This window comes from Peromyscus eremicus, chromosome 1 (genome assembly GCF_949786415.1).
Source record: "Peromyscus eremicus chromosome 1, PerEre_H2_v1, whole genome shotgun sequence".
Lineage (NCBI taxonomy): Eukaryota > Metazoa > Chordata > Mammalia > Rodentia > Cricetidae > Peromyscus > Peromyscus eremicus.
Window position 1 is genome coordinate 12,612,651 of NC_081416.1, and position 12,194 is coordinate 12,624,844.

Genomic DNA, 12,194 nt, shown 5'->3' on the forward strand with positions numbered 1-12,194 from the left:
GAAAAGAGACAAGACCTGCTGCGGTTATTGCTAGTGGAAGAAATACAGAATGAGTGTTAGAGGAAGGTAGTTATACATAAGAGAAAAGGCCACTTAGAAAAGAGGAGTGCCGGGTGGTGGTGGCACACACCTTTAATCCCAGCACTCGGGAGGCAGAGGCAGGTGGATCTTTGTGAGTTCGAGGCCAGCCTGGTCTACAGAGAGCGATCCAGGAAAGGTGCAAAGCTACACAGAGAAACCCTGTCTCAAAAAACAAAAAAAAAAAAAAAAAAAAAAAGAAAAAAGAAAAGAGGAGTATAATTGAAAGAATGTTTATGTTGTATTTTGTTAATATTTGTACAGATATTTGTGTTTTCTTTCCTCAATTTTTTTTATCATGTGATGTAAAATCAATTAAGAAAATATTAATGGTTATCATACTTAAGTTTGAGATACATAAAGAATATCCCTCAAGGGACATTGTCACCTATTATAAATTTATAATGAATTTGTGGTTATATGAAAGATAGTTATATTATGTTAGTCATTCTTATGATCTTGATATTATTTTTATTTGAAAATTAATCATGATATACAGAGATATAATTGTGTATCGAGGTGACAAGTGATGGAATTGTGATGGCTATTCTTGGTTGTCAACTCAACTATATTTGGAATTAACTAAAAATCCCCAAATGGAGGAACACCTCTAAGGGGTATTTGTTTAATTTGAAGTAGCAAGATACACTTCTAATCAGGATCTTGGAGGTAGAAAGACACACCTTTAATCCAGATATTTTGAGCTAGGAAAAGGCAAGCCTTTAATCTGGATCTTGTGTTGGGAACACACACCTTTAATCCAAATGTTTGAGCTGGGAGAACCTATCTCTCATCTGCACCACACCTTCTCCTGGAAGCCTATATAAGGACATGGAAGAAGGAAGCTTCTGCTCTTTGCCTGTTTGCTCTTGCCTTACTAGCAAGTCCATTGCTTCACTCATCTTACAGCCTACTTCTTTGGGATTCCAGAATATACTGAAGACCAACTGAGATATCCAGGCTTGTGGACTGAGCAAAGCAACTACTGAATGTTTGGAAGTTCTTTTCATAGCCAACCTCTATTGCATTAGCTAGATGGCAGCCTGCAAATCACAGTAATAAATCCCCCTTATATGTTTTTTTCCATTAATTATTGTTTCATGTTACCTAAATAAGTAAGTACAACCTGCTCAAGTTGTATGTTTCTTGTATATATGTTTTCAGGGTTGACTATATCTATTGATATTTCTCTGAGATTCATCTTGTGAATTCTGTTACTCTAGAGAAGCCTGACTAATACAATCACCACCATGACTGCCTAAACAAGAGCTGAACAGGGATGACATCAATAGATGTGATAACATGAAAGTGGGGAAGCTTAGGAGGCCTCAACCTTAAACAAAGAACTTCAGACAACTAAGGAATCCTGAGAGCAGTAGAAATATTCTTCCCCAAGGAAGACCATACCAATTGCCTATCCAATTCCAAGTGGTCAGCTCTGAAAACACATATACAAGTAACATTACACAAACTGAGCAGTTTGTACTTACTTATTTATGTATATACATATTAATAACAACAACAACAACTAAAAAAGGGTCCTTAGATTTGTAGGAAAGCAAGGAGGAGCATGTGGGAAAGTTTTGAGGCTGACCTCAAACTCAGAGATCCATCAACCTCCACCTTCCCAGTGCTGGGATTAAAGGTGTACACCACAAACACCCAGCTCAAAAATTTTCTTTAGTTCCTTTGCAGAGTTTGGAAACTTATCTGGGTGAGATCTTATCCTGAGGTCACCACTCCCTATATTCAATTTATTAATCCCTTTATCTCCTTGAACATAGGATTTAGCTCCATTCCTGGTGCTCTTTTTCTCCTCAAAATATATATTTTGTAATTTACCTTGCTCAGCTTGCTCTTTTTCATTATAAATCTTCATTAGAGTTACCACTAAAAACTATACAACAGAGTCTACATTAGGTTGTTTTGAGATTTTTTTTTTTTCTGAAAATGGAATTAATCCAAAACTCTTCATTGTAGTCTCAGGCAGATTCTTCAGACATGGGTAAAAGTCAGCCACTTCCTTCACCAAAATATCACTAGAACAATCTCTAGGCAACATACTAAACTTCTCTGAAACCTCTTGAGTGAGCCCCCAACAGTTCAAATAACTCTTACCACCTCTGTCTTCCATGCTCCTAGTGGTATGACCCATTAAGCACCACTTGAAGCATTCCACTGTTTTCATAATCCAAAGGACCAAAGTCCAAATTCCTCCAAACAAAATCTTGTTCAGACCTATCTCAGCAATATTCCAGTCCCTGCTACCAACTTTTGTCATAGATAGGGTTTTCTATTGCTGTGAAAAGACACTATGACCATAACAACTCTTATAAGTGAAACATTTAATTGAATTTGTGGCTTACAGTTTCAGAGGTTCAGTCCATTATCATCATGGCAGGAGGCATGGTAGTATGCAGGGCTATGCGCAGGCAGACTTGGTGCTGGAGCTGAGAGTCCTTACATCTTCATAGATAGGCAATGGGAAGTGGAGTGATTGTCACACTGAGGGAATGTTGAGCAAAAGAGACCTCAAAGTCTGTTCCCACAGTGGCACACTTTCCAGCAAGGCCATATCACCTAATAGTGCCATTCTCTTTGAGAGCCATTTTCTTCCAAACCACCACATACACACACACACACACACACACACACACACACACACACACACACACACACACCATATGCAGAGAGAGAGAGAGACAGATACAGAGACAGAGACGGAGACAGAACACAATGTTGAGGGTGTGGAGAAGGGAAAGATCTGGGAGGAATTAAGGGGAGGATTTGGTGTGAATATAATCAAAATTCATTGAATGAAATTCTCAAGGAGTTAATAAAAAATGAAGAACAAGAATGTGTTCATTTGGGACAAAAAGTTTCAATGTCTGAGGCTTTACTTCTTTGTTTCAGGGAATATATAAAAGCACCTTGGCATCAGAACTTGTCTAGAACTTTAGAATCTACATATTCTGAAGCTGCTGTTTTAGATTTTTTTAAACCCTTATATTTATTTAGCCCTAATTTTCATTGCTTTTTATGTGAATGTTGACTTGTTTGTAGATTGTTTCATGTACAAATCATAAAACTACAATTGTAGGATGAGAATGGAAGTGTTTATTTGTAGATGTAATTCTAAACAGTCTTATTAAAGAAGAAGCACAGAGCCAAATAAAGAGTTAAAAGCCCAAGAGGTCAGAACACTCGAGAATAGCCTTTAGCTTACCAGCCGCTGCTGTCCTTCCCCTAAGAGAGAGACCTTCTCCTGTGTAACCTGTCTTTTTATTGCCTTTCTGTTCTGCCTTCTCATTGGTTCTAAACCCAACCACATGACTCACTTGTCACTGCCTGTCTATACAGACCTCCAGGTCTCTGTGGTTGGTACTGGGATTAAAAGCATGTGTCTCCATGCTGGCTGTGTCCTTGAACACACAGAGACTTTGCCTGCCATGTGATCAGATTAAGGGCATGTGCTACCACTGCCAGACTTCTGCTAAATGGCTTGCTATTAGCTCTGACTCCCAGGCAACTTTATTTATTAACATACAAATATAATCACATTTCAGTATAAATAAAATATCACCATATTTATTTTGGTTTGTGCTCATCTTAAAAGACAGATGTATGTCATATTGATCTCACATTTAGGAATTAGTACTTCACAGTCTCTTGTTCTCTGTACCTTGAGCAGTTGTTGGACTCCATCATAAAGGTAAAGTTCATTTTGTGTTTGTCAACTACTCCTCAGGAGACTTGCCCTGGAGTGTGGTTGATATACCAAGCATCATTTCATTGGAGCACTTCCTCATCCATCTTCTCCATTACATATAGTTTATGCCTTCAAACAGGTTGCCTTTATGCTTTGGGGACATTTAAAAATGACCTTGAATCATTCATTGCACATGCCTCTCTGGGTTCTAGAGTAGTCCAGTTCCCTTTTCACTGGCTCTCAGAAGATATCCCATTCTCTTCTTGAGTTCCTTGGCCATGCGACTGCTACATTATCAATCTCATGCATGAATAAACAGTCAGTGCTTCATTCTCACTCTGGGTGAAACACATGGCCAGCATCCTCAACCCTTAATTTTCTGTCCTCACCTCTGCACAGGAAGTACCACAACCATGTGCTAACATTTCAAGTAAAAGAAAGTTGGCTTCTATTTACTCTCTGTCAAAGTTTAGTCAGAATAATATGATAATACTATACACATGTTAAAATATTGGTTATATTTGAGTTTTTAAAAGTCTGTCTTATCTAAGAAAATGTTGAATCTTGCTCTTTTATAGCTCACAAAAATAGTGACCTTTGGTTCTTCCCATTTTAATTTATTTTCCAAAGTGAAAATAAATAAAATTATAAGAAATGGTTCTCTGCATGTCTCTTGAAATCCAGAAGCATCTCTGATACTTGCTGCTCTTAGAATAGCTTGTCCATTTCTATCAAAGGTTAAGACATAATTGTTTGAGCATTGAATAAACGGATAAGAAACACAAGTAAGAGAGAAAGAAACAAGATTGAAATGCCTACATCCTATGTTATTTCTAAAGGTTAGGAGAGAATGCATATTTTCCTTCTAAATGTCAATTTAATCTGAATGGCAGTGAACCTCGAATAACATTTACATTCAATGTAGAAATTTTGAAAATGAAGCAATTGTCTGGCTAACTGCCTGTTTTGTTTTTGGGTGAACTTCATGTTTGGTTTTCAGTTGATAGATGGCTGAAGTATCAGTCCTATTTGGAAGAATAAACATAATCATTAGGCAGAAGAATGAAGCTTTATTTGTTGGCTAGTAATCAATCCAAGATTGCTGATGCCCAACGGGCAAGATAATGAGAAAGCTTTGCAGTTCATCTGACTGGATGCCTCATTATGATTAGAAAGGACCACGTGTTGAGCTTTAGTCTGGACATTAAGTCTTCTAGTTCTATCTGTTGCCTCAAAAAAAAAAAAAAATGCTTCCCCAAGATAAGTATCATAGAGAATCTGAGCACATTGCAGAGTTCTCTACAGGCCATGCATAAAAAGAAAAGTTTTGGCTAGCTGAAGAATGTGATTGGCTACAGGACAGCAACTGCCTGTGAATTCGGGGGATGAAATGAATTATTTTGTTTGAACATTTTGACCATGACTACATTGTCAATAGAAGGGATTTCTTTTTCCAAATTTTATAAACTGATCCTCTGTTTTATCTTATAAAGAATAGATTAGAAAATATAACTTAAAGTCTTAATTATGGATTGAATATTTAATATCTGTATATAAATTATACTAAGCCATTTTCTGGTATCTTTGCTATATAAAATATTGGCATGAATTCTGTGATATCACATGGAAATCAGTATACCATTTACTTGATGTTGAGTAGTCACATATCCTCACATATAATTTGTTTGTACCTATTAGTCATTGACACATTCTTTATGAATGCCTTCCTCTTGATTTCAAAATACGTCATGGTAGGCCATCAACATGAACTAGTTTCCATATTCAGAGGAACTATTTTCACTAAACTGTTACTATCTCTCTTTATTTCTTATTTTCATTTAAACATTATTGTTTTAAATGCAAACTATTAAAAATCTACAAATATTTCCTTTAGGATTTCTCTTTTATTTCAAATATTTTCATTCCTCTACAACTTTGGTAAATACTACATTCTAATATTATGATCATTTTTATAATTTGTCTTGAAAATTAATATTTTAATTAATTTATAAGTTGTGTTTGGTATAAGACTAAGAACTAAATTTTATACTTAATTCATCATACTCTTATCTAGTTATTAATATTGTTAGTTGGTAATTAAATAATCAACCCAAATTTCAATGTCCTTTTCTAATTACCCCCAAACTAACATATTTTATTGACTTCATAAAGAACAGAAAATTTCTTGATGTTAGTAATTCTGGAATAAATTTTAATTTATGTAGAGATTTTATTATTTATTTATCCCTGAAAAGATCTTAGGACAAAGCTAGTGAATTTTCAGATATTTTGTTTCATATAAATAAAGGAAATCGTGGCAGAAAGCATGTCCATCAAGTACAAATAATCAAAAGAATGTGACCTTTGGATGTCCCATTTTCTTTTCAATTTCCATAGAAAGTTACTTTAGGAAGGATAATACTGGATAGATGACTTCCACAATCCTCTGAAGCCTTGGACTTAGAACAAAAAGAGCAAAATTCCCTAAACATTGCTTTTTTAGGACCCAATGACACTTGCTTAGAGAGATTTAGTTCGTAGCTATATATAATATTGTATCATGAATCTAATTAAGAAGAGTTATGTAAATGCAAAATCCATTCAGTGTATTTCATTTTTGCTTTTGTTCTTTTTTTAAAAAAAATTTATTTTTATTTTGCAATACAATTCAGTTCTACATATCAGCCACGAATTCCCTTGTTCTTCCCCCTCCAGCCCCCCTCACCTTCCCCCCAGCCCACCCCCCATTCCCACCTCCTCCAGGGCAAAGCCTCCCCCGAGGACTGAGATCAACCTGGTAGACTCAGTCCAGGCAGGTCCAGTCCCCTCCTCCCAGGCCGAGCCAAGCGATCTTGCAAAGGCCCCAGGTTTCAAACAGCCAACTCATGCAATGAGCACAGGACCCAGTCCCACTGCCTGGATGCCTCCCAAACAGATCAAGCCAATCAACTGTCTCACCCATTCAGAGGGCCTGATCCAGTTGGGGACCCCTCAGCCATTGGTTCATAGTTCATGTGTTTCCATTCGTTTGGCTATTTGTCCCTGTGCTTTATCCAACCTTGGTCTCAACAATTCTCGCTCATATAAACCCTCCTCATTCTCACTAATTAGACTCCCAGAGATCCACCCAGAGCCTAGCCATGGATTTCTTCATCCAGATCCCTCAGTAGTTGGATGGGGTTTCTAGCCCCATTCTTTTGTTCTTTGAACAGAGATATCAATACACAGAAATTTGAATTAAAGCACAGAGTTTATTGTAGCATGAATCTTAAAGAGTCTTATTAATAAAATCAAACCTGAAGCCAGGTACTGGGGTGGATGCTGAAGATCAGAGAAGCAGAACAAGCCACAGCCACCTCACCTCGCCAGTTCCTCAGCTGATCCTATTTCCTCAGACTGGAAGCCTCTGGGTCCTCATCCAAACAGATCTCAGCTGAACTATTGCTCAAAAGCCTAAAAACTTAACCAGCCAAAAGCTTCTAGTTTCTGATCCTCATGCCTTATATACCTTTCTGCTTTCTGCCATCACTCCCTGGGATTAAAGGCTCACTTTCTCGGACTAAAGGCGTGTGTCAACATGCCTGGCTGTTTCCAATGTGGCCTTGAACTCACAGAGATCCAGAGGGATTTCTGCCTCTGGAATGCTAGGATTAAAGGCATGAGTGCCACCATTTTCTAGCTTCTGTATCTAGTGGCTGTTCCGTTCTCTGATCCCAGGTAAGTTTATTAGGATGCACAATATTTTGGGGAACACAATACCACCACAGTTTATTTTTAAAGAATTTAACTATCTAGAATTTCATATTTTAAATTATATACTATATATTAATATTTATATATAATATAATAATTATATATGACAAATTTAATTTCAAAGGAAAAACCTACACACAGGAGGCAGTCTAGTGGTCTGATGGCCTGAATTCCATCCTTGGAATCCACATGGTAGACAGAGAGAATTGACCCCTGAAAGTTGCTCTCTTACCTCCACATGTGGCATGCACATGCCCTCCCCTACACATAAACACATACACACTCTAAAGCTACATAAATAATTCAATTTAAAAAGTGAGCTCTTACAAAATATTTGACACAGTCTTCCCAGAGAAATCAATATATTCATAAAGCAGTTGCAATGATGTTTTAACCAGTCTCCCTGTGTCTGCTCTCATTTTTTTCTGACACAAATGATGTCTTCCCTTCCATTAGAAATATCTCAATTATTACACCTGACACAGGTTTTATGCCCTGGTCATTCACTGATACCATTTTGTCTTAGCCATTGAGTTCTGAGGCAGGCTCAACTCTCTCTGATATATCTATATAATGTATCGTTATGGATAACAAAATTTCTGTCACACCTAAGCATTCCATTCTATAGTGGATTATGTTTGTATGGTTGATAGAAAGTCTTTAATAGGCAATTAGAGCAGTTCATAAGGATCACTAGTTAACCTGTATGTACTAAGTCACAATGACTCCTGCTACCTTCATGTGGATGACTGAAAAAGTGCCACCATTGAAAAAAAAAACGTGTACACAGAGATAAAAGTAAGTAGTTGAAATGAATTTTGATTTTGATTAAGTATATGGCTATACAAACAGTGATATAAACTTAATAACAAGTTTGAGTGGGAAAATTTAGAATTTCATTGGGAAGGGGTAGGTGATGTAAAAAAAAGTGTAAATTTGGCAAAGAAGAAACAAATAAAACAAAGCTAAAATGTATGTGGGAAAGTCAGGAATGTTGAGGAGGGAACATCCTTGAAATCTGTAGGATTCAGTGAATATCTTGATGTAATTGACAGACTGAGAGGAAAGAAAATGAGGCTGGGTCTTTAGAAGGAGCTTTGCATATAAGGTATTGTACCTAAATGGCATGGATAAGAATGTAATTGTGAGTATTGAATATTCTAATCTAAGGAAGATTATCAAGAATAGATTCTAGAGGCAAAATAAAGTAATGATCCACAGAGTGTTCTGGTCATACAACCTAAGAGATAATGATGCCACTAAAGACTAGGCAAATTAGAACAGAGATGAATGAGTATTGAAAGCACTAATCTGCTGGAATTACAATGTGACTTGTGAGAAAGGTAAAAAGAAGCCCAGTCAGGGTCTGGGAAGAATGACACCAGGAAAGTAAAGGACAGAGAGTCAGAGACAGTTCTTCAGTGGATGGATTAAATGTGAAACCTCATGGGGATCACTAAGGGTAGGGGCTGGGGGACAACAAGAACAATACAAAACAAAATAACAATACAAAACAAAACAAAAAACAAAACAACAACAATAAAACAAAAACAAAGCCCAGGAAACTAGAAATAAAACAGATGAGGAAAACCCCACATTTAATTTACTTGGCTGTTTCTGTTTTCTTTTTCATGTATTTTTCTTGAGGGTAAAAAGGGTTTCTTTTACATTTCTTTGATGGATTCATTCTGGTGTTCTATTTAAGGTATTGTAAATTTAGTGTTAGGTAAGTAGAATTGTCTTAAGGACATTTTAAGAAAGCTAAGTGGTAAGATTTGAGATTAGCTATCATTTTGTAGCTCGGCAAAAATAGACTGACATTTAGTAAATGTGATAGGCAATGGCCAGAGAATTAATGTCAAAGTACATGAAGGGTGTTTTTGTAGTTGCATGATATATGTTATCATTGGCTTGGTGTCAGGGTAGGTTTGCAGAAGAGAATTTATGTGGATGGAAAGTTATGACTGTTTCCATAGTTACAGATCTGTAAAGTAATGAAAACCATAAGAATCATATCTATAATTATTTTATAGTTCATTATCATGTCTGTAATTCCCAAGAGATTGGTATTCAGTAAAGTAAATATTTTCTAAAAGAATTGTGATTCTAACTCTACTATTGTGAGAAAACTTATGTGTAAAAAGCAAAAAGGCACCTGAGCTGCAAAATGTCTGTGTTGTACCCATGAGGTTGCTTGAGTTTGCTGCAGCGCAACAAGTCCCTGTCTGGAACTGAGCTGCAGAACAGTTCCTTTACTAAAGCAGTGTAACTAAAAGCTTTCCTGTGCTCACAAAGCTCCCACGGCCTCACAGTCCCACAGCTGCTCAGACCTAAATGAACACACAGAGGCTTACATTAATTACGAACTGTATGGCCTACTGGCTTAGGCTTCTCACCAGCTAGATCTTACATCTTAAATTAACCCATTTCTATAAAGCCACACTTTGCCACATGGCTCGTGGCTTACTTGTACCTTTGTATCTTGCTTCTCATGAAGGGAGCTGACAGCCTCTCCTCTGTTCTGCCTCTCTCCTTCCTCCTCTCTAGTTAGAATGCCCCACCTAGCCCTGCTGTGCTTCACCATTGGCCAAACAGCTTTATTCATCAACCAATCAGAGCAACACATATTCACAGCATACAAAAAGACATCCACAGCAAAGCAGTTTTTGGTTTGATGATTAAATATTGTTCTGGTAGTCTACAAAGACTCAAATTTTAAAAAAAGTCAGTTCTCAAGATCAAGAATGATTTGAGATTTGTCTGTATTTTCCTCCAAATTCTATGGTAAAGTTTAATCATACATTTAAAAAAACAAACAGAAAAAAAAAAAAAGTAATTCTCGAGGCTTTGCTATGTGTAAATTCTTTGCCCTTGAGGGGACTTGGACATCTATGATACTACTGATGTTCTTAGTAACAAACCTCATTATTATTTCACATTTGAGTATTAGAGTTAAAAAAATGTTTTTGTTAAAAATACAATAGCAATCTTATTATAGAATTTAAAATATCAGCATTCCCCTCACCTGTATTCCAATAAATCTTTATTAAAATTGTTACATAATTGTCTTACATTAATTGTTTCATCTGACCCACTCCATTTTTCATCTTGCTTTCCTTTTTTTTTCTTTTTCTCGAGACAGGGTTTTTCTGTGTAACAGCCTTGGCTGTCCTGGAACTGGCTGTGTAGACCAGGCTGGCCTGGAACTCACAGAGATCCACTTTCCTCTGCCTCCCTAGTGCTAGGATTAAAGGTGCGTGCCTAGCTGGCTCTTACTTTCCTTTTTACCTACAGAAAAAAAGATCAAGTTTCTTATTTTAAATATGAAAAGATTTTTCTTAGCATTTTAATGACTTGCAAGAGTTCCTTCCAAAGATAATAATTACTTTTCTATTTATATGATATCTCATGTACAGCTATCATTAATAAACAATTTTCTGTTTTAAGAACTCTAGATTTAGCCTAGTAAGAATCCTCTAGCTTGGAGCAGCAGAGGATGTGAAGTGTGTGGATTGCTGTTTTTTTCCTAATGTAGTAATCTCTAACATCTTACCTTTCATTCTTTCTGATAATAGATACTGAGACCAACAGAAGAGAGTGCCAGATAACCAGTGATCCCTCACTAACCATAAGAATCAAAGAAGACACTGAGTTCCTTCTGGTATCTATCAGCTAAGTACTCCATCTCTTCTTCTCACAAGAACTTCCCACATTCTAATCAAACCTCACCCTTTCTTTGATAATGTAATGTTTTTCCAGTTAAATTTTCTCTTTTTCTGCAATGTTTACTATCTTTAAACCCAAAGCACAAAATTCAGGCACCTTAACTTAGAAAGTTGTTATCCCTCCATTTCATCTTTTATACCAATATTTAAAGTGTTCAGTACACTGTTCTTGGCTATCCCAGCAAACTGGAACTATTAGACTCAGGCAGCTACAAAGATATACATAGTTGAGTAGTGAGAGGAATCATGTCTCACACAGGTAACACACAACTCTCAGTGACAAGTGAGATGCACATGGACCCTGTAGCTGGCATTTTTTGTGCTGGTACATGAAAGTATATTATAGTGATGACCAGTACGTGTTGCTGAAAACTTATTACATGTGCAAGACATCCTGCCAGCCTGCTACTATGAACAAACTTAACATTGACTGCTCATAGCCAACACACAAGATAGCTCATAACTCTTTTTTATTTCACAGAGGAAGAAACACACAGTGAGAGTTCAACAACTGTGCTAAGGATCATACGGATACTATAGAAGAAAGTGAAGATTGGAATCCAGGTTTTGAGATTTGCTATATTATTTCTCCCTTAGACTTTATATGTTCAAGCAATAAAATAGTCTTTGAAAGAGCTAAATTGGCAACCGACCTATGACAAAAGAAGCTTCATAGAAGCTCCATTAAAGTCAAGCTATGAGAAAATGTTTTCCTTTAGATACTGATTTTAAACTAATAATAACAATGATTAATAGCTAATTAAAAATTAAAATATCAGATAAATTGCATACTAATTTAATAAGAGAGATGTTAATCTCGGCTTTAAGGTCTAGAGAACTTGTCACATATTTTCTTGTGTCCCATTCATCCTGGAAGCACAGGATATTGCTCTTCATTGAGAGATATTGAGTACAATATGTGATTCATC

General features: G+C 36.5%; 1 long non-coding RNA gene across 1 annotated transcript; it reads left to right on the forward strand.

Moving 5' to 3' along the window:
* Positions 1-11,113: 11,113 nt before the first annotated feature.
* LOC131895577 (uncharacterized) lies at positions 11,114-11,906 on the forward strand. Its single transcript, XR_009375224.1, has 2 exons — positions 11,114-11,201; positions 11,747-11,906. It is a non-coding gene; the product is annotated as an uncharacterized LOC131895577 (long non-coding RNA).
* The last annotated feature ends 288 nt before the right edge of the window (positions 11,907-12,194 follow it).